This window comes from Schistocerca americana, chromosome 1 (genome assembly GCF_021461395.2).
Source record: "Schistocerca americana isolate TAMUIC-IGC-003095 chromosome 1, iqSchAmer2.1, whole genome shotgun sequence".
NCBI lineage: Eukaryota > Metazoa > Arthropoda > Insecta > Orthoptera > Acrididae > Schistocerca > Schistocerca americana.
Genome location: NC_060119.1, coordinates 110,385,983 through 110,408,051, shown reverse-complemented (window position 1 = coordinate 110,408,051; position 22,069 = coordinate 110,385,983).

Sequence of the window (22,069 nt, the reverse complement as noted above, 5' to 3'; positions counted from 1 at the left end):
CAGACGCCTCCAGGGGAGGGAGAGGGAGAGATCGGGTCTGCCTCCGAAACATTAACGTTCACGTATGTGGGACAGGTGGTGAGCCCAACTACACTTGATCCGTCAGTAGCTCAAACCAAGATACAGTCACAGACCGACCTACCAGACGACTTGCTTGCCACCAGTCGGTACATAAAAACTCAAAGACCAAACTGTTACGGACGTGATTATCCACAATGAAATACGTATTAAGCTGTCAAAACTACAAACCATGTTGGACAGTGACAACAGGTGACGAAAGGACGCTGCCAACTTAGTACAGAAGAGAAGGTGATAAAATATTGGGGGTGTTTTTCTTGTTTAGCGTTTGCCAGTCTTTTTTTTTTTTTTTTTTTTTTTTGGTTAAGGAAGCGATAATGCGGAAGGATATAAAGACATTTTGTTGCACTCTTTGCTGCATACAGCACAGATATACACTCCTGGAAATGGAAAAAAGAACACATTGACACCGGTGTGTCAGACCCACCATACTTGCTCCGGCCACTGCGAGAGGGCTGTACAAGCAATGATCACACGCACGGCACAGCGGACACACCAGGAACCGCGGTGTTGGCCGTCGAATGGCGCTAGCTGCGCAGCATTTGTGCACCGCCGCCGTCAGTGTCAGCCAGTTTGCCGTGGCATACGGAGCTCCATCGCAGTCTTTAACACTGGTAGCATGCCGCGACAGCGTGGACGTGAACCGTATGTGCAGTTGACGGACTTTGAGCGAGGGCGTATAGTGGGCATGCGGGAGGCCGGGAGGACGTACCGCCGAATTGCTCAACACGTGGGGCGTGAGGTCTCCACAGTACATCGATGTTGTCGCCAGTGGACGGCGGAGGTGCACGTGCCCGTCGACCTGGGACCGGACCGCAGCGACGCATGGATGCACGCCAAGACCGTAGGATCCTACGCAGTGCCGTAGGGGACCGCACCGCCACTTCCCAGCAAATTAGGGACACTGTTGCTCCTGGGGTATCGACGAGAACCGTTCGCAACCGTCTCCATGAAGCTGGGCTACGGTCCCGCACACCGTTAGGCCGTCTTCCGCTCACGGCCCAACATCGTGCAGCCCGCCTCGAGTGGTGTCGCGACAGGCGTGAATGGAGGGACGAATGGAGACGTGTCGTCTTCAGCGATGAGAGTCGCTTCTGCCTTGGTGCCAATGATGGTCGTATGCGTGTTTGGCGCCGTGCAGGTGAGCGCCACGATCAGGACTGCATACGACCGAGGCACACAGGGCCAACACCCGGCATCATGGTGTGGGGAGCGATCTCCTACACTGGCCGTACACCACTGGTGATCGTCGAGGGGACACTGAATAGTGCACGGTACATCCAAACCGTCATCGAACCCATCGTTCTACCATTCCTAGACCGGCAAGGGAACTTGCTGTTCTAACAGGACAACGCACGTCCGCATGTATCCCGTGCCACCCAACGTGCTCTAGAAGGTGTAAGTCAACTACCCTGGCCAGCAAGATCTCCGGATCTGTCCCCCATTGAGCATGTTTGGGACTGGATGAAGTGTCGTCTCACGCGGTCTGCACGTCCGGCACGAACGCTGGTCCAACTGAGGCGCCAGGTGGAAACGGCATGGCAAGCCGTTCCACAGGACTACATCCAGCATCTCTACGATCGTCTCCATGGGAGAATAGCAGCCTGCATTGCTGCGAGAGGTGGATATACACTGTACTAGTGCCGACATTGTGCATGCTCTGTTGTCTGTGTCTATGTGCCTGTGGTTCTGTCAGTGTGATCATGTGATGTATCTGACCCCAGGAATGTGTCAATAAAGTTTCCCCTTCCTGGGAAAATGAATTCACGGTGTTCTTATTTCAATTTCCAGGAGTGTAGTTTGGAAGCAATGACTGTACCGTCATGACGAAGTACCCCCATCATAGAGCAGCATCTGTGAGGCAATGATTTGTGGACAATAACATTTCTGAAATGGACCTGCCTGACCAGAGTCCCGACCTGTGATGTTAAGCTGCAACCCTGCCCGTTTTCTGTTCTTAAACTGTGACCCCACGACTTTTCTCGCATCATTGAAAGGTGATTCACGGGTGAATTACATCACAACTATTGTTACTAATACTTCTCGTTTCTTTTTTGCTTTCCTTTCTTGGTCCTTTTCCTTTATTACTCCGACTTGAGTTTTATAGATGCTGCACATTATTCTGTTCCTCTACTGCAGAAATGGCACTTCGTATTTTTTTATACATCATTCTCATAAAAAATGGTGCTCGGTCCTATTGATATCTAGAATAAAATCACAATCGAATCCTTTAACTGACTTCCCAACTCAGATAGTACAATTGCTGAAATGTTCAAAGAAAACTTGAGTGCAATTTCAAACGAGTACCCGACTTATACAATTATAGTTGGTGACGACTTTAATTTACCCTCGATATGTTGTCGAAAGTACATGTTTAAATTCCGGGGATGCGCGTAAAACATTATCCGAAATTGCGCTACACACATTCTCTGAAAATTATTTCGAGCAATTAGTTCACGAGTCCAGTCGAATAGCAAAGTTTGAGGAAACACACTTGACTTCTTAGTAACAAATAATCCTGAGCTAATAACGAGTATCAAAACGGATACGGGTATTATTGAACAAAGATATGTTATAGCGAGACTGAATACCGTAACTCCCAAATCCTCCATAATTAAACGAAAATATTACCTGTTCAAAAAACCATATAAAAATTCACTTGAGGCCGTCCTGAGAGACAATCTCTACCGCTCCCCTATTAACAATGTAAATGTAGACCAGATGCGACTTGAATTCAAAGAAATACTATCGACAGTAATTGAGAGATTTATACCAAATTAATTAAGAAACGACGTAGCTGTCCGCCGCGCTACACCATACGGGTCAGAACACCGTTGCAGAAACGACGGAGGAAGCATGCCAAACTTAAACGAACGAAAAACCCCCACATTGGCGATCTGTTACAGAAGCTCGAAATTTAGCGACGACTTCGATGCGAGATGCTTATAATACTTTCCATAACGAAACCTTGCCTAGAGACCTCTCAGCAAACCCTTATTTTGGTCGTATGTAAAATATACGAGCGGCAAGACACAGTCAATGCCCTCTCTATTCAATAACAAAAGAAATACTATCATCGAGAGTGCTGCCAAAGCAGACTTACTAAACATAACCCTCCGAAATTACTTCACCAAAGGAAACGAAGTACATATTATTGAATTCGAATCAAGAACAGCTGTCGAATTGAGTAACTTAGAAGTATACATTCTCAGAGTAGTGAAGCACCTTAATCGCTTAATAAAAGAAAGTCTTCCGGTTCAGACTGTATACCAATTAGGTTCCTTTCAGAGTATACTTCTGCAATACCTCGTTACATAACAATCATGTACAAGTGCTCAACGCTCGACGTAAGATCAGTATTCAAAGATTGGAAAATTGCACAGGTCACCTCAATTTTCAAGAAAGGTAGTGGGAGTAATCCACAAAATTATAGGCTCATATCATTAACGTCGATATACAGCAGGGTTTTGGAACATATATTGTATTCGAACATTACTTATTACCTCGAAGTGAAATGTATACCGACATACAGTCAACACGGTTTTAGGAAACGTTGTTCTTATGAAACACAACTAGCTCTGAACTCACTGGAAGTGCTGAGTGCTGTTGACAAGGGATCTTAAACTGATTCAGCATTTCTAGATTTCCAGAAGGGTTTCGACACATGTAATCAAATTGTGAGCTTATGGAATATCGCCTCGGTTCTTCTACTGGATTCGTAATTTCCTGACAGAGAAGTCACAAATGGTTCAAATGGCTCTGAGCACTATGGGACTTAACATCTATGGTCATCAGTCTCCTAGAACTTAGAACTACTTAAACCTAACTAACCTAAGGACATCACACAACACCCAGCCATCACAAGGCAGAGAAAATACCTGACCCCGCCGGGAATAGAACCCGGGAACCCGGGCGTGGGAAGCGAGAACGCTACCGCACGACCACGAGATGCGGGCGAGAAGTCACAGTTTACAGGTTATATGAACAATTTAAGTGACTATCTGAGCAACAGTCTTAGATGTTTTGCAGATGATACTCTTATCTAGGGCCTATTAAAGTCATCACACGATCAAACAAATAGCAAAACGATTTAGAAAAGATATCTGTATGGTGCGAGAATTGGTAATTGACGCTAAATAATGACAACTGGACTGTAAGGCGTACCCAGGAGCAGATATAGACTCAGATCACAATATAGTAGTGACGGAGAGTAGGCTGATGTTCAAGACAGGAAGAATCAATACGCAAAGAAGTGGGATACGGAAGTACTAAGGAATGACGAGGTACGTTTGAAGTTCTCTAACGCTATAGATACAGCAATAAGGAATAGCGCAGCAGGCAGTAAAGTTGAAGAGGAATGGACATCTCTAAAAAGGGCCATCACAGAAGTTGGGAAGGAAAACATAGGTACAAAGAAGGTAGCTACGAAGAAACCATAGGTAACAGAAGAAGTACTTCAGTTGATTGATGAAAGGAGGAAGTACAAACATGTTCCGGGAAAATCAGGAATACAGAAATACAAGTCGCTGAGGAATGAAATAAATAGGAAGAGCAGGGAAGCTAAGACGAAATGGCTGCAGGAAAAATGTGAAGACATCGAAAAAGATATGATTGTCGGAAGGACAGACTCAGCATACAGGAAAGTCAAAACAACCTTTGGTGTCATTAAAAGCAACGGTGGTAACATTAAGAGTGCAACGGGAATTCCACTGTTAAATGCAGAGGAGAGAGCAGATAGGTGGAGGGAATACATTGAAAGCCTCTATGAGGGTGAAGATTTGTCTGATGTGATAGAAGAAGAAACAGGAGTCGATTTAGAAGAGATAGGGGATCCAGTATTAGAATCGGAATTTAAAAGAGCTTTGGAGGACTTACGGTCAAATAAGCCAGAAGGGATAGATAACATTCCATCAGAATTTCTAAAATCATTGGGGGAAGTGGCAACAAAACGACTATTCACGTTGGTGTGTAGAATATATGAGTCTGGCGACGTACCATCTGACTTTCGGAAAAGCATCATCTACACAATTCCGAAGACGGCAAGAGCTGACAAGTGCGAGAATTATCGCACAATCAGCTTAACAGCTCATGCATCGAAGCTGCTTACAAGAATAATATACAGAAGAATTGAAAATAAAATTGAGAATGCGCTAGGTGACGATCAGTTTGGCTTTAGGAAAAGTAAAGGAACGAGAGAGGCAATTCCGACGTTACGGCTAATAATGGAAGCAAGGCTAAAGAAAAATCAAGACACTTTCATAGGATTTGTCGACCTGGAAAAAGCGTTCGACAATATAAAATGGTGCAAGCTGATCGAGATTCTGAAAAAAGTAGGGGTAAGCTATAGGGAGAGACGGGTCATATACAATATGTACAACAACCAAGAGGGAATAATAAGAGTGGACGATCAAGAGCGAAGTGCTCGTATTAAGAAGGGTGTAAGACAAGGCTGTAGCCTTTCGCCCCTACTCTTCAATCTGTACATCGAGGAAGCAATAATGGAAATAAAAGAAAGGTTCAGGAGTGGAATTAAAAGACAAGGTGAAAGGATATCAATGATACGATTCGCTGATGACATTGCTATCCTGAGTGAAAGTGAAGAAGAATTAAATGATATGCTGAATGGAATGAACAGTCTAATGAGTACACAATATAGGTTGAGAGTAAATCGGAGAAAGACGAAGGTAATGAGAAGTAGTAGATATGAGAACAGCGAGAAACTTAACATCAGGATTGATGGTCACGAAGTCAATGAAGTTAAGGAATTCTGCTACCTAGGCAGTAAAATAACCAATGACGGACGGAGCAAGGAGGACATCAAAAGCAGACTCGCTATGGCAAGAAAGGCATTTCTGGCCAAGAGAAGTCTACTAATATCAAATAGCGGTCTTAATTTGAGGAAGAAATTTCTGAGGATGTACGTCTGGAGTACAGCATTGTATGGTAGTGAAATATGGACTGTGGGAAAACCGGAACAGAAGAGAATCGAAGCATTTGAGATGTGGTGCTACAGACGAATGTTGAAAATTAGGTGGACTGATAAGGTAAGGAATGAGGAGGTTCTACGCAGAATCGGAGAGGAAACGAATATGTGGAAAACACTGATAAGGAGAAGGGACAGGAAGATAGGACATCCGCTAAGACATGAGGGAATGACTTCCATGGTACTAGAGGGAGCTGTAGAGGGCAAAAACTGTAGAGGAAGACAGAGATTGGAATACGTCAAGCAAATAATTGAGGACGTAGGTTGCAAGTGCTACTCTGAGATGAAGCGGTTAGCACAGGAAAGGAATTCGTGGCGGACCGCATCAAACCAGTCAGTAGACTGATGACAAACAAAAAAAATTACAACTGTGAGGTCATTCACATGAGTGCTAAAAGGAATCCGTTAAATTTCGTTTACACGATAAATCAATCAAATCTGAAGGCCATAAATACAAAAATGTGCCTAGGAATTACAATTACAAACAACATTACTTGGAAAGAACACATAGAAGATGATGTGGGGAAGGCGAACCAAAGACTGCTTTTTTTGGCGTTGCACCCAGAAGATGCAGCAGATCTACTAAAGAGACTGCCTACGCTACGCTTGTCCGTCCTCTTTTGGAGCACTGCTGAGCAGTGTGGTATACTTACCAGATAGGGTTAACGGAGTATATCGGGGAAGTTCACAGAAGGGCAGCACGTTTTGCGTTTGAGAGAGTGTCACGGACGTGATGCAGGATTTGGGGTGGACATCATTAAAACAAAGGCGTTTCTCGTTGCAGTACGGTCGTCTCATGAAATCTCAGTCACTAGTTTTCTCCCTACATAGGGAGAAACTATCATCATAATAAAATAAGGAAAATCAGAGCTCACACTGAAAGATACAAATTGGTTGGTTGGTTTGGGGAATTAAAGGGACCAGACTGCTACGGTCATCGGTCCCTTTTTCCAAAAAAAATCTAAAACCACCCCAAGAGAATAAAAAACGAACAACAGGAAAGACGGCAGACGACACAGAACAAGAAATACTCCGACAGAGATCAGGCAAAACAAATTAAAATCACATCAAGTGTGACGGCGGTTGGCCGACCATAGAGAAAAAAAGGAAAAGCCAACCACCGAGAACACATTGTAAATTCAGTTTAAAATCGGAGGCCAAAAGCCAGAATCAACACTAAAAAACAGAAACACTCAGATTAAATGATAAAAAGACCCTGCCCGAATAAAACGCAAAACTAAGCCAGCCATAGCAGGGTCATCTGTTAAAAGGGCAGGGAGCGTGTCAGGCAGTGCGAACGACTGCCTGAGCAGAGCTAAAAGCGGACACTCCAATAAAATATGGACCACAGATAAAACGGAGCCGCAGCGACACAGAGGTGGGTCCTCACGGCGCAATAAGTGGCCGTGCGTAAGCCGAGTGTGCCCAATGCGCAGCCGGCAGAGGACAACAGACTCCTCGCGGGAGACCCGAAGGGACGACCGCCACACAGTCGTCGTCGCCTTGATAGGGCCAAGTTTGTTGGGCATGGGCAGGTTGCGCCATTCAGTGTCCCAGAGGTCGAAAATGTTGCGACATAATAGTGCCCGCAAATCAGTCGCCGGGAGGCCAATGTCCAGAGATGGTGTACTGGTGGCCTCTTTCGCCAGGCGGTCAACATGTTCATTGCCCGGGATACCGATATGGCCGGGGGTCCACACAAAGACCACAGAGCGGCCGCAACGGGCAAGATTATGCAGGGACTCCTGGATAGCCATCACCAGACGAGAACGAGGGAAACACTGGTCGAGAGCTCGTAAACCGCTCAGGGAATCGCTACAGATAACGAAGGACTCACCTGAGCAGGAGCGGATATACCCTAGGGCTCGAAAGCCGGCAATGAACGTTGTTCGTAATGGTCCCCTAGAGTTAGCGCACAACCGACACGACTAGCCGTCAGTGTAAACAATGACAGAGCCCTGATACATTGCGAGGAGGGAAAGAAAGCGGCGGCGGAAGGCCTCCGGAGGCACTGAGTCCTTCGGGCCCTGTGCCAATTCCAGCTGAAGGCGAGGGCGAGGCACACACCACGGGGGTGTACGCAGAGGCGCCCGGAATGGAGGCGGAAGAGGTAAAGCCCCAAGCATGGAGAGAAGCTCTCGGATGCGGACCGCGATCGGAAATCCAGCCCTGTGCCGACGTTCTGAAAGATGGACGTGCGACTGTGGGAATAGTAGCCGATAGTTAGGATGTCTGGGCAAGCTGAAAACATGGGTAGCGTAAGCGGCCAGCAAACGTTGGCGCCGTAACCACATTGGAGGGACACCCGCCTCCACAAGTATGCTGTCCACTGGGCTGGTCCGGAAAGCACCAGTGACAAGGCGTATTCCGCTGTGTAGGATTGGGTCCAGTACCCGCAGTGCGGATGGGGATGCTGAGCCATAAGCCAAGCTCCCATAATCCAGGCGGGACTGAATTAACGCCTGGTAGAGCCGTAGGCGAGTAGATCGGCCGGCGCCCCACTTGGTGTGGCTCAGGCATCGCAGAGCATTTAGATGCCGCCAACACATCTGTTTAAGCTGCCGAATATGAGGCAGCCAAGTCAACCGGGCATCAAAAACTACACCCAAAAACCTGTGTGTCTCAACCACAGCAAGAAGTTCGTCTTCAAGATAAAGCCGCGGCTCCGGGAGAACAGTGCATCGCCGGCAGAAATGCATAATGCAGGTCATGGCAGCCGAAAACTGAAAGCCATGCGCTACAGCCCAAGACTGCGCCTTATGGATAGCGCCCTGTAGCTGACGTTCAGCAGCTGCAATGCCAATAGAGCTGTAGTCAAGGCAGAAGTCGTCAGCATACAGGGACGCTGAGACAGACGTCCCAACCGCCGCAGCGAGCCCGTTAATGGCTATTAAAAACAGGCGGACACTTAAAACAGATCCCTGTGGCACACCGTTCTCCTGGACTCGGGAGGAACTATGGGAGGCCGCGACCTGCACGCGGAAGGTACGATACGACAGAAAATTTCTGATAAAGATAGGCAGAGGGCCCCGAAGACCCCACCCATGAAGTGTAGAAAGGATGTGATGACGCCATGTCGTATCGTACGCCTTCTGCATGTCGAAAAAGACAGCGACCAGGTGCTGACGGCGGGCAACGGCAGTACGGATGGCTGGCTCCAGGCTCACCAGATTGTCGGCGGCGAAGCGGCCTTTACGGAACCCACCCTGAGATGGAGCCAGAAGGCCCCGAGACTCCAGTACCCAATTCAAGCACTGGCTCACCATCCGTTCAAGCAACTTGCAAAGAACGTTAGTGAGGCTAATGGGCCGGTAGCTGTCCACCTCCAAAGGGTTCTTGCCTGGTTTGAGAATGGGGATAACAATACTTTCCCGCCATTGCGACGGAAACTCACCCTCGACCCAAATACGGTTGTAAAGGTCGGGGAGCCGTCGCTGGCAGTCCACTGAAAGGCGTTTCAGCATCTGACAGTGGGTGTCATCTGGCCCAGGAGCGGTATCAGGGCAAGCGGCTAGGGCACTGCGAAATTCCCGCTCACTGAATGGAACATCGTACGATTCTGGATGGTGGGTGCGAAATGAAAGGCTCCGACGTTCCATCCGCTCTTGAATGGAGCGGAAGGCCAGGGGGTAATTCGCAGAAGCGGAACTCATAGCAAAATGCTGTGCCAAGCTGTCGGCAATTTTGTCGGAGTCCGTACAAACTGCTCCATTCAGTGAGAGCGCAGGGACGCTGACAGGGGTCCGATAGCCATAGAGGCGTCGGATCTTGGCCCAGACCTGCGATGGAGAGACATGGAGGCCAATGGTGGACACATACCGCTCCCAGAACTCCTGCTTGCTTTGGGAGATAAGGCGGCCGGCCCGCGCACACAGCCATTTGAAGGTGATGAGGTGTTCAACGCAGGGATGTCGCTTGTGACGCTGGAGCGCCCGCCGGCGATCTTTAATCGCTTCAGCGATCTCAGGCGACCACCAAGGCACAGTCCGCCGCCGAGGGGACCCAGAAGAGCGGGGAATGGGAGATTCGGTGGCAGTAACGTTGCCGGTGGTGACCGATTGAACCACCACATCAATGTCATCCGTAGAGAGAGGATCAATAGCGGCAGTGGAGGAAAACAAGTCCCAGTCAGCCTTATTCATAGCCCACCTGCAAGGGCGCAGAGAAAAATGACGCTGTGGCAGTGACAGAAAGATCGGAAAGTGGTCACTACCACATAGGTCGTCATGCACTCTCCGTTGGACAGATGGTAAGAGGCTAGGGCTGCAGATCGAAAGGTCGATGGCGGAGTACGTGCATTGCGCCACGCTGAAGTGTGTGAAGGAAACATCATTTAAAAGCGAAAGATCGAGCTGTGCCAATAAATGCTCAATGGTGGCGCTTCGACCTGCCACTGACCCACCCCACAGAGGGTTATGGACGTTGAAGTCGCCCAGTAACAAGAAAGACGGCGGCAATTGGGCTATCAGAGCAGCCAGGATATGCTGCGTGACAGCACCATCCGGTGGAAGGTAAAGACTGCAGACGGTAACAGCCTGTGGCGTCCACACCCGAACAGCAACAGCCTCTAAATGTGTTTGTAGAGGTACAGACTCGCTGTGAAGAGAGTTAAGGACATATACGCAGACGCCACCAGACACCCTTTCATAAGCTGTCCGGTTCTTATAATAACCCCGATAGCCATGGAGGGCGGGGGTTCGCATTGCTGGAAACCAAGTTTCCTGAATAGCAATGCAGAAGAAAGGGTGAAGGCTGATAAGTTGTCGGAGTTCAGCTAGATGGTGGAAGAAACCGCTGCAGTTCCACTGGAGGATGGTATTGTCCATGTCTGAGAAAGGCGTGACGGGTCTTGGAAGGCAGATTACGCCTCTGGGTCACCTGCTGCCTCCAATCGAGCACCGGTGCTAGCGCTATCCATGGCGTTTGAGGGACCGGCGAGATCGAGGTCCTCAGCGGACGCCAGAATCTCCACCTCGTCCTCAGACGCAGAGCTTGTAGGAAGCGGTGGGACGGGTGCCACTGCAATGTCGTTGGTCTTGGGGACTTTCTTCTTTTTCTGCTTGTCGCGCTGTGCCTTCGGTGGTTCAGGCTTCATGGGCTTCACTGGGTCAATCTCAGGGATGGACAACGACCGTGAGGCCCTACGACCAGGGACTGGTGGTTGTTTCAGCCATTTGCGGGTGTCCGTTTTTCCACTGGTCGGAACTTGCGAAGGGAGGTCCCCAAGGGAGGGCGAGAGTATCCGAAGAAGTCTTACGCTTCTCCGGCTGGGAAGGGGATCTGATGTCCCCGATGGTTGGGAGGGTGTTGCTCCTGCAGAAGATGGAGCAGGAGCAACAGGGTGTGGAGTGCCCCCACAATCAAGGGGGCTGTTGTATTCTGACCAATCATAGAACCAACCATACAGGACGACACAGGAGATGGAAGAACCGTCGTTGCAGCAGCGACGTACGTTGACGTCATTGGCACAGGATGGAGCCTCTCATATTTCCGCCTAGCCTCAGAGTAGGTCAGGCGGTCCAGGGTTTTATATTCCATTATCTTCCGTTCTTTCTGGAAGATCCTACAGTCCGGCAAGCAGGGGGAATGGTGGTCTCCGCAGTTAACACAGATGGGAGGCGAAGCACATGGAGTATTGGGATGCGAAGTACGTCCACAATCTCGACATGTGATGCTGGAAGTACAGCGGGATGACATGCGCCCAAAACTTCCAGCATTTAAAACACCGCATCGGAGGAGGGATATATGGCTTCACATCACTGCGGTAAACCATCACCTTGACCTTTTCGGGTAAAACATCACCTTCGAAGGCCAAGATGAAGGAACCAGTGGCTACCTGATTATCCCTCGGACCCCGATGGACGCGCCGGACGAAGTGAACACCCTGTCGTTCTATATTGGCGCGTAGTTCATCGTCGGACTGCAGTAGAAGATCTCAGTGGAATATAATACCCTGGACCATGTTTAAACTTTCATGGGGAGTGATGGTGACGGAAACATCCCCCAACTTGTCACAAGTGAGCAACCTCCGTGACTGGGCATTGGATGCTGTTTTGATGAGAACCGACCCAGAGCGCATTTTGGACAAGCCCTCCACCTCCCCGAACTTGTCCTCTAAATGCTCCACAAAAAACTGGGGCTTGGGCGACATAAAAGATTTCCTATCAACCTGCGTACACACGAGATACCGGGGTGAATAATCTCCACTGCCTTCTTTAGCCATACGTTCCTCCCTTGGAGTGGCCAGGGAGGGAAACGATCTCTGATCAAATTTCTTTCCATTGAGGTTAGACCTCGATCGCTTAGAGACTGCTGGTGGAGGCCCACCAGCGAGAGGTGATGTACCATGCTTCATTGAGGGTCATCCGCCCTGATGCCACCCACTCGGACCAGGGGCTCTCCCCACGGGCGCCACCCAGCCACAGCAAAGACCACCTGGCAGGATGGCCTTTGCCAGGAGTCCCGATGCCGCAGAGGGATAGGCATCTACTCCTCGGAATACGTGGGGAGCTAGCAGCTCAGGCATCAGCAGTGTGATCTCTGTGTATTCAGGGGGCTACCACCAAGAGGGTACATGACGACCCCACCACAACGGACTGGCTACCGTGCTGGATGTCAGGTGTCGAAATATCCATGTAAATCACGAGGGCAGAGATGGAAGTACACAAAGGAGGGAATGTATGCTATCCGGAACACACTGCAGCGGATATGGCCGGAAGCTCGATGTAAATCCAACTCCATGACAATATCGGGTGTGCCAGTTCTTAGGGCAAGATGGATTTAAGATGCACCACGTAAGGCGTCCTTTCCCAAATGGTACGCACTAACGGAAAATTTTGAAAGGTAGTGGTCAAACCCCTTAGGGGACCATCATAGACCATCATATTAAAGGCCGAAACAGTTGAGACTCCTTTTAGTCGCCTCCTACGACAGGCAGGAATACCGCGGGCCTATTCTTACCCCCGAACCCGCAGGGGGAAGATATAATTGTTCGTTTTTTCCGCATCCTGTTCGAGACTAGAACAAGAGAGAATCAGTGTGAAGGTGGTTCGACGAACACTCTCCCAGGCATATAAATGTGATTTGCTGAGTATCGATGCAGATGGTCGATATTAAGACTGTGCACTGTAATTTAACTGAAAGCGAGTCACTGGTTTTTGAAATTCAGTTTGGTATGATAGTAACATGATTCTGTTACTCTTTCCATCTTACATTTTTTTTTTTTTTACAAATACAAGTTCTCTGTTCTGTTTCTCTCCCAAAAAATAGCTGTTTAGATTGACGTAATGTGCAACAAATTTGTCTCCGCTTTTACAAATTGGTCTGCTACTACCTCCTCCTTGACAGAAATACACCTATGGGAAAAAAATCGCAACACGAAGGAGTTGTGCGACGCAAACTAAAGTTGGTCGGCGTGTTTCTGCATCTGTTAAAATTTCTCACCCGTCACATTAGAGTGGCGCTAATTTCTCTGGTATAAGGAAGCAACTCAGGTTTGCTCTAAACGCATGCTATAGCGGAAGAGGGTGTTAGTCTGGACATGGTGGTTGAGGTTAGTCAAGACTGCTTTTAAGGCGACAAGATGCCATTGTCAACGCCTCACTGAGCTCGAACGTGGTAATGGAATGCGACTACGAGAAGGTGAATGTTCCTTCTGCGATACTACAGGACTGGGGCGCGCTCCGGACGCCCACGTGACAATACCGAGAGCGAAAATCATCGTTTTCGGCGTATGGCTCTGGCGCATCCTACTGCATCTGCAGCAGGAATTTGAGCAGCAGGCGGCAGCACAGTGACGCAACGAACTGGTATAAATCGGTTACTTCAAGAACAGCTCCGCGCCAGATGCTTTGTAGCGCGCATTCCACTGACCCTAAACCACTGCCATTTGCGATTTCGGTGCTGTCCAGCGAGAGCTCATTAAAGGGCAGAGTAGACGTGTCTTGGCGTTTTTCTATGAAAGCTGGTTCCGCCTAGGCCGTGTGTTGGGTAGAAGGTGGTCAGTTAAGGACCTGTAACCAATATGTTTGCGTGTTAAGCACACTGAACCTATAGCTGGCGTTTTGGTCGGGGGTGCAATTTCCTACGACAACAGGAGCACTCTCCTTCATCCAGCCGGACTGCAAATCCGTGCTACATTGTGGTGATTCGATCTGTTGTACTGTCATTCATTAACAGCATTCCACGGGTTTTTTTTCCCAACACGATAACGCTCGTCCACATGCCTACATAGCGCAGTTGTAACTCTACGTGCTCTACCGAGTGGCGTCATGTTGTCTAGGCCGGCTCGATCACCAGATCTGTCTCCAACCGAGCACATATGGGACATCAACCCCTGCATCATCCACAAACAGTATTAATCAAATGAAACAGGCATGGAACTACACCCCGCAAACTGACGTCCGACACGCGTACAACACAATGCACGTACGTTTGCACGCTTCCATTCAATATTCTGGGCGTTACACAAGTTATTAATGATACCAGCGCTTCATGTTTCTCATGGTGTATCTCGCGCTTACCATAAGCTGTGGTCTTGCAATTTTAATTACGTGAATACTTTATCTAGACAAATGTATTCCCGAAATTTTATTACTCTATGTTAATTATTTTTTGGTGCTGTGATTCTTAGTCGGCCGGTGAATTTCAATATGGACCATGCTCTATACGCCTGGTAAGGTGAATATTATGCATGTTGTAGGTATCTTTAATCCTCGGGACTATACAGTTTACGCCCCAATGATCCAATCAGACTGTCATCTATCCAGTTCCTAGTTTGTTGTGCGTCCCTTACAAAGGACGATACTACAGTGTTCAGTTTTTTTTAAAATATATATTTTCTTTGTTTTCAAAGATATTCCCCTATGAGATCAATACATTTTTCCATTCGATGAAACCATTCTGTAAACCAATGAAGTCGCTTTTCCGGAGGCACTTCAGAAACCAGGTTTTTATAACGTTCTACTGTTTTATCTGATGACGATAAAGTGAGTCCACTCATTTGATGTTTAATTTCTGGAAATAGAAAGTAGTCACCATGATTCTAGGTCATGCTACACTATGTGACCAAAATTATCCAGACACGTGGCTAAAAATAACTTACAAGTTCGTGGCGCCCTCTATCGGTAACGCTGGAATTCAGTATGGTGTTGGCCGACCCTTAACCTTGATGACAGCCTCCACTCTCACAGGCATACGTTCATTCAGGTGCTGGAAGGTTTCTTGGGGAATGGCAGTCCATTCTCACGGAGTGCTGCACTGAGGAGAGCTATCGATGTCGGTCGGTGAGGCCTGGCACGATGTCGGCGTTCCAAAACATCCTAAAGGTGTTCCATACATTTCAGGTCAGGATTCTGTGCAGGCCAGTAGATTACAGGGATGCTATTGTCGTGGTACCACTCCGCCACAGGCCGTGCATTATGAACAGGTGATTGATCGTGTTGAAAGGCGAATTCGCCATCCCTGAATTGCTCTTCAACAGTGGTAAGCAAGAAGGTGCTTAAAACATCAATGTAGGCCTGTGGTGTGATAGTGCCACACAAAACAACAAGGGTTGCAAGCCCCCTCCATGAAAACCGCGACCACACCAGAACACCACGGCCTCCGAATTTTACTGATGGCACTACACACGCTGGCAGAGGACGTTCACCAGACATTCACCATACCCACACCCTGCCATCGGATCGTCGCATTGTGTACCGTGATTCGTCACTCCACACAACGTTTTTCCACTGTTCAACCGTCCAATATTTACGCTCCTTACACCAAGCGAGGCGTCATTTGGCACCTACCGGCGTGAGGTGGGGCTTGTGAGTAGCTGCTCGACCATGAAATCTAAGTTTTCTTACCTGTCGCCTAACTGTCATAGTACTTGCAGTGGCTACTGATGCAGTTTGGAATTCCTGTGTGATGGTCTGGATATATGTCTGCCTATTACGCATTACGACTCTCTTCAACTGTCGGCAGTCTTTGTCAGTCAACAGACGAGGTCGACCTGTACGCTTTTGTGCTGTACATGTCCCTTCACGTTTCCACTTCACTATCAGATCCGAAACAGTGGACGCAGGATGTTTAGGAGTGTGGAAATCTCGCCTACAGACGTATGGCTCAAGTGACACCCAATCACCTGACCACGTTCGAAGTCCGTGAGTTCCGCGGAGCGCCCCATTATGCTTTCTCACGATGTCTAATGAATACTGAGGTCGCGGATATGAAGTACCTGGTACTATGTGGCAGCAAAATGCACCTAGTATCAAAAACGTATGTTTTTGTGCATGTCCGGATACTTTTGATCACATAGTGTATGTGGTGGAGGGAGGATGGTGGTGCCATTTAGGGCATCTAGATACGTCGTTATTACTTTTGCTGTAGTTTCGACTCGTACCAATTCCAGAATTCATAACATGCCTGTCGTTTGCTTCAAGCATTGCTCTAACAGTTGCAATATTTTCATCAGTAACAAATGTTCTTGGCTGTTCTTCACGGAATTCATCACTAATAAAAAACGATATCCTTTGAATTCGATGTACCAGTAATAAATTTTTACTTTAAATGAGATTTCTTCGCGAAATGGATTTGTAACGCGATCTTCATATCGTGTAGGCGTTAGTGACGAATTAGTCGTAAAAGTAATAGCTCAGAAATGTTCTCTAGTAAAATTCATTTTTCAGTGCACACTAAATCTTTAAATGAATAAAAATAACAATACAGATAACAATCTGTTAGAGGAAATAGAACAAACTAAATGGCAATCGATTCGTAAAACATTAGAAAATATCTGTAATATATCAATAAATTTCATTCATTTTTTAGTACCTTGGAACTCTAAAATATCAGTCTCCCTCGTATTAGGTATGTGGATTCGTGTCATTCCATGTACTGGATCATGTTGTTCACATTATAACCGTCATAATGCAATGTAACACACCATGACATCCAACTGATATATCCCAGGGATGGCCAGTAAGCTTCCACCAGGTGTGTGTGGAAAAAGTCTGTCAGTTTTAAGAGTATATTCCATTCCAGATGCATCCCTTCAGTCCGTCGCCCTCAGCCCAGTCTTCTACTGGCGCCACGGCAGGTAGCTCGGCATTGTTCTGCTGGAGACCTGTCTTCACTAGGGGCTGCTCTGCCTCCCCTATATGGCTCTGAGCCTGTCCATCAAGATTTACTGAGGGGTGGGCACGCTACCAATTGCTTCCAACTTCCAACATGCTGTTTCTGTGAGCTAATAACTATAAAAATACATCATGCTTTTAGCTCCCCACCAGGCTCCATCAGTGTCTGTTCAGGCCATCAACTTTCTAGACCCTCGCTCAAGGTGTGTAATGTCATAACAAGATCTTTAATAAATTTCTTTATACGAAAAATAGGTGAGAGAGAAACTTATCGTCTCTCAGGCTCTGTAATCACGTGTGGCATGTGCAGTTGTAGTCATATTGGACCCCTGATATGTCTAGACATGACTCTGATAGGTGACATGTATGTAAGCGACCTGTCTGATCACCTGTATCCATTCATGTCCAATGTGCATGCCGACGCAACTGGGGAATTCTAGCAGTGCAAAGCGACACCCCATACGTCCAAAACTGCTAGAAAGTGGCTTCAGGAACAGTTTTATGAGTTTAAACACTTCCACTGTCCACCAAACTCCCCAAATATGAACATTATTGAGCATATCTGGGAAGCCTTGCAACGGGCTGTTCAGAAGGGATCTCCACCCCCTCGTACTCTTACAGATTTATGGACAGTCCTGTAGGATTCCTGGTGTTAGTTCGTTCCAGTACTACTTCAGACGTCAGTAGAGTCCATGCCACGTTGTATTGCGGCACTTCTGCGTGCTCGCAGGGTCCGTCCACGATATTAGGCAGGTGTACCAGTTTCTTTGACTCTTCAGTGTATCCTGACTGTAAGAAATCATAATAGTTTCAGGCAAAGGTAATGGTCTTACGTACGAGTGTGGAACCTAGTAATCACATATAGATACAAGCTCAAGTTAAAAGTAAAATTTAATATTACTGAATATATTATTTGCGTCATTAACGCATAAATGATTGATTTTTATTTAGATGTACGAAGTACAGAGAAACATTCAAGTTTAGAAAACAGTAGTTTGCAAAAACTGATTATAAACAATAGTGGAAGAGAATAATATGTGCAACACAAGAGGAACAAAAAGCAGTACTCACAAAAGTCATATTGTCATTATATATGTAAGACAGTATCTATGATTACACAAACTGATGATGACTGATGGATATAAAAAATAAAAATTACAAAAAAAAGTAAATAATTACGAACCTTATAGAGAGTTTCTCATTTGTGAACTATTGTAGAATGTCTCACTACTGCAATTAGTGTAAAAGATAATTTCTGTAGCAATTTATGGTGGTACTTCTTAGTAGAATCTTACTGACTGCAGTGATATTTTGATACCTATGTAATGTGGAATGACTGGCTTGAGTGGGACCGTGTGACTATTGAATCTGTGCATTACATGTTGGGTCTCGGGGTCGATCTCCGTTCGATGCTAGGATTTTCATTTGTCACTTGTCACTTTTTTCACCTCTTGCACCAACTTTTGGTGTGAAAAACGCCATTTCGGAAACCGCATTAAAGTGCAGATCAACCTTCGGGTTTATGGGAACTTTATCTAAATAACACTTTCATGTTCAGCACTCATGGGAATCATCTGTCATGCGGACGTGTCCGTCTAAAGGTTACGCCACTCTTTTCTGACTGACTCATGAACAACCTCCCATCGAGGACCATTATTTTTATAAAAAGCGGCAAGTGTTGTTAACTTCTTTACAATTTATTGGCCTTGTTGTCACTGCTGCAGCCAGTAAGCAGTGGGCATGACGCTGCTTCCGGAACTTCGGGGATCAATATCCTCAATGGTATGTGGGCGAAGAGACCTTCGAGTTCATACAATCAGAGGTACTTTTCTATAGGCCCAGTGACGTCCGTGTGTGTTCTTGTACGCATGCACGTTAGCTGGAATTAATTCCACCCGGTATAAATAGAATTCCCTACGGCTATCGGAACTCCGTAGACTCGCTTCCCACGGCCACGGATACGTGTTTCCCATAGTCTCCATTCTCGGGGCGAAGGCAGGGATGTGGCGTACATAGAGGCCGCCGCCGCCCGGCCTCCCCTTCTTCTGCAATTATCCGCCTCGGCGGAATGAAACCGCACACCGGTGCATTCCTGCAGCCGTCTTCCCAGAAGGAAAGTGCAGTTTGGACGGAACAGACGCAATTGTTAACTGCGAGTCTTCGGCTCCCGTTCTGCGGTTTCTCTCAAGAATACCGCCCAAAGAAACGCAGCGCTCGTGACGAGCAATCGCAGCCGGAATTCAGGCCACTTTTTCAAGTTCGGTATCGTTCGCCGCAGCTGCAGCCAGGAATCGGGGAAAATCAGAGAGTGCCGGCGTGTTTCTCCGTCTGATGACAACACTCGCCTGTTTCTGCTGTTCGGGAGCGGTGACTTTGAAACCTGCGGTATTTCTACTGTCTCGCGCAGGAACTAAATTCCCCACTTGCTGAGTGTGTCTGGAAATGAGAGTTCGCCTTGATTATACGCATTGTACAACACGTTAGACAATGCATTGTTTGGCCGAGAGATTCGAAACGGGAATTACTCGTAATGAATTTTCCTCCACGACTAGAGTGCAACTGTGATTGTATCTTCCCCGGCTATCTTCCGCGTCCACTGGGACTGTTCTAGGCATCTGCACTTACAATAAAACAGCGAGAAATAAGAAGGAAGTATAATTTTCTTTTTCAGAAGTAGCACTTCAAAGCCATGCTGCTAAGCAACCAGTTTTATAACACACTTCCTATCAAGGAGGTGCTTTCATGCTTATTATATCTTCTTCTTTTATCTTCTTCTTCTTTCATCACGCTCTGGGCCACAGGCCTGTACCATATTCTAAGTATGCAGCCATTTTTCCTTGGTCTTCCTTTGGATATATGTTCCAGCCAGCTTTGTCGATTTGAACTGGTCTTCTCATTTATAGCATATATCCGGAGATCTGCTCCTATTGTAAGTGGGCTGTTTATGTTTTCTTATTGGTAACGCCACGTAGCGTTCTGTGTGAGAATCACTGGCTGTGCTGTGTGCAGTCTGTGGCTGGTTTGCATTGTTGTCTGCCATTGTAGTGTTGGGCAGCGGCAGCTGGATGTGAACAGCGCGTAGCGTTGCTCAGTTGGAGGTGAGCCGCCAGCAGTGGTGGATGTGGGGAGAGAGATGGCGGAGTTTTGTAATTTGTCATGAACTGCTATATATATTATGACTATTAAGGTAAATACATTGTTTGTTCTCTATTAATATCTTTCATTTGCTAACTATCCCTATCAGTAGTTAGTGCCTTCCGTAGTTTGAATCTTTTATTTAGCTGGCAGTAGTGGCGCTCGCTGTATTGCAGTAGTTCGAGTAATGAAGATTTTTGTGAGGTAAGTGATTTCTGAAAGTTATAGTTTAATGTTACTCAGGGCCATTCTTTTGCAGGGATCTTTGATAGTCAGATTGCGTTGCGCTAGAAATATTGTGTGTCAGTTTAAGCACAGTCATGTAGAAATTGTTCAAAGGAGACGTTTCAAGTGTTATACCAAGAAGATTGCAGCAATCCTTTCATTTACCTTTTTGGTAAATTGGAATGACATCTGCAATTGTTCACGGTTTTGAGATTTGGCGTCTTTGCCAACACATATTGTACAAATGAAGGGTAAGTTTTGAAAATAGTCCCCCGTATTGAAGTATCTCGGTATTTATTCCTTCGGAAACCATTGCTTTCCGCTTTCTCATTTTATTTAGGGCCTCGTTTAGTTCTTGGATCGTTATGAGATAGCCGTCATATGGTTCATCCATTTCAAGGAGGGTTTTATGGTTTAAAAACAAAACATGTAGTGCTTCTCCTCGCACTGCCGTCAACTGTTGAAAAATATCAGTGTCATTATTTCTTTGTGAGACTGTAGCGATCATGTGTAATATCAAATGTATAAGTGCTATTCCGACATCCAATATGTTAATTTTTTAAATGATGTCATTGTGGTATCATTCAGAGATCACGGTGCTACACCCAAGTCGGCGACGTACATCGAAACCACAGACATTAGCGAGGTGTCGTTGTAAACCGCAACGACGAATGGGAAGCACTCTTGAACACACGCCCTCTGTCTCAGCACAGCAGCGCACTCGAACAGAGGTCAATATAGAACCAAACATGGAGGCGCTCTGCCCAGTCCGTTTGATGATGTTGACTTCTTCAGCTGAGGTAGCTGAAGCAGTCAGCATCTTCAAATAGGACGAAAGATTTAATCAAGTCTCACACACAATGTGCTTTTGTAAACGTTGAACATGGCACTTGTAGAGAACAGTTTCTTAATTAGTGCATCAGTAAGTTTTCATAGTCAACGACAGCTGTATACAGGGTGATTCAAAAAGAATACCACAACTTTAGGAATTTAAAACTCTGCAACGACAAAAGGCAGAGCTAAGCACTATCTGTCGGCGAATTAAGGGAGCTATAAAGTTTCATTTAGTTGTACATTTGTTCGCCATTTCAGCCAATAAAGTTTTTGGTCCCTTTTTCTTCGAAGGTGCTACTGTAACTGGACTACAGTATCTGGAGATGTTAGAGAATTGGCTGTTCCCTCAACTCGAACAAGAAGCACAACAATTCATATTTCAGCAGGATGGAGCGCCACCACATTGGCACTTATCTGTCCGTAACTACCTGAACGTCAACTACCCGAGGCGATGGAACGGCCGCCAGGCAGCCCGTGACAGAGCACTTCACTGGCCTCCAAGAAGCCCTGATCTTACCCGCTGCGATTTTTTCTTATGGGGGTATGTTAAGGATATGGTGTTTCGGCCACCTCTCCCAGCCACCATTGATGATCTGAAACGAGAAATAACAGCAGCTATCCAAACTGTTACGCCTGATATGCTACAGAGAGTGTGGAACGAGTTGGAGTATCGGGTTGATATTGCTCGTGTGTTTGG